General features: G+C 30.4%; 1 protein-coding gene across 9 annotated transcripts in view; it reads right to left on the bottom strand.

Moving 5' to 3' along the window:
* Window positions 1–1,389, bottom strand: part of LOC106874944 (uncharacterized) — a 43,969-nt gene extending 42,580 nt beyond the window's left edge. For all 9 annotated transcript variants that reach the window (XM_052969688.1, XM_052969647.1, XM_052969694.1 and 6 more), the window contains exon 1: window positions 602–1,389. The gene's annotated coding sequence lies outside the window, so the exon portion shown is untranslated. The remainder of the gene's footprint in view (window positions 1–601) is intronic.
* Window positions 1,390–1,765: the final 376 nt, after the last annotated feature.

The raw sequence follows: 1,765 nt of genomic DNA, 5'->3' as shown, positions 1-1,765 counted from the left end.
TATGTGTGTATATATATATATATATATATATATATATACATATATATAATACACAAATACATAAATGCACACACGCACACACACACATATATATATATATATATATGTATATATATATATACACACATGTATATACATATATATATACACATACATCATACATACATATATACATATGTATATATATACAAATAAACATATATATATGTATATACGTATGTATACATATATTCATATGAATATATATAATATATAGTACTTAAGTGTGTGTGTGTGTGTGTGTGTGTGTGTATGTGTGTGTATGTGTGTGCGTGTGCGTGTGCGTGTTTATATATATATGCAAGAATATTGATATAAGCTATCGTTTAGTGACACATACACGTACGCAGTTACTGAAACAATGTAATACTGTGTTGGAGAAAACTGCTTATTCCGTAATTACGTCCCTATTTACCAGAAATGAAGCTTTCTAGAAATATTGCATGCATATAGTTGATGTTAGATCGGAAAATGTCTAATTTCCAATTATTTCTGTATATGTTCGATATAGCAAAATATTCCCTCTTGCACATCAATGTATAATATTAATTTACAAACTTACATATCTCAGCTTGACTGTCAAATCCCTCGTTAAGTAGTGTGAAAATCCAACCACATGCTATTTACTTTCTTTCTCTCTTCTATTTTCATTTTCCGCTCACATATTTATTCTCATGTTTTAAAAATTATTTTCATACTATTTTTTCTTCACATTATCCGAGATTAGAGTTTTCGTTCACTTTCCATTCTCCGCTTTATTGTTTCATATACTTCCTTTTACTTTTCTCATATGTTAACTTAGCTTTCTTCCGTCGTTTCTCTTCACTTTTTACTTCTCTATTCCATCCAACTGAACACACTTGTTAATATTTATGACTTATTTTAGCTTTGTCATTTAATCCTACATTCAATCATATAAAGACCTATTTTCATTTTATAAGTCTCCTCCCTTCTATATATTTCTCTCTCAACAACCCCACCTTACTCCCTGCATCCCATGACCTCTCGCTTTATACTACTTTCTCAGGCGTTTACTCTATGTCCCATGGTGTTTCTTATTTAAACAGTCATTCAGTATGTATCTTTACTTTCCTTACAATTTCATTCTATTTCAGTTTCCTTCCCTACACTCCACTTCTAATCATCAATTCTTTAACTTTCTCAAATTTCCTGTGACATTCAAACATTTCTAAAATTCTGCATATAAATTCTATAAATGTTTTAAAAATTACTTCACTATGTTCTACTTCTCACAAGTCCTTATGCACTTGTGAGATAAGTGCATAAGAAAAATCTGGACTTATCTTTCATGTATTTTGATGCTGCTGTTGACATAAGTTATGACAGAGTTCTCCAGGTTTGTTTGCTTTTTATACATCATGTATACACACTGTTGAAATGCAAGTCATTGAAAAGACTTCTGCATATGATTGACACATCAACTCTGGAGAAACGAATAGAAAACTTGGCTCTGGTAGGATTTCAACTCAAAACGCAAAGGGATATAACTGAATGCTGCAAGCATTTCATTAAACTTATTTATCGATTCTGCCACCACACTGCCTCAATAAAGAGGAAAAACATTTAAAATTAATCTGGAAATAGGCTTTCAAATTTGTATTGAGGCTGTATGCATGCACCTATCTATCTATCTATCTATCTATCTATCTATCTATCTATCTATCTATCTATCTATCTATCTATCTATCTATCTATCTATCTATCT

Source organism: Octopus bimaculoides, chromosome 1, assembly GCF_001194135.2.
Source record: "Octopus bimaculoides isolate UCB-OBI-ISO-001 chromosome 1, ASM119413v2, whole genome shotgun sequence".
Classification (NCBI taxonomy): domain Eukaryota; kingdom Metazoa; phylum Mollusca; class Cephalopoda; order Octopoda; family Octopodidae; genus Octopus; species Octopus bimaculoides.
This window is presented reverse-complemented; position numbering and strand designations above follow the sequence as displayed.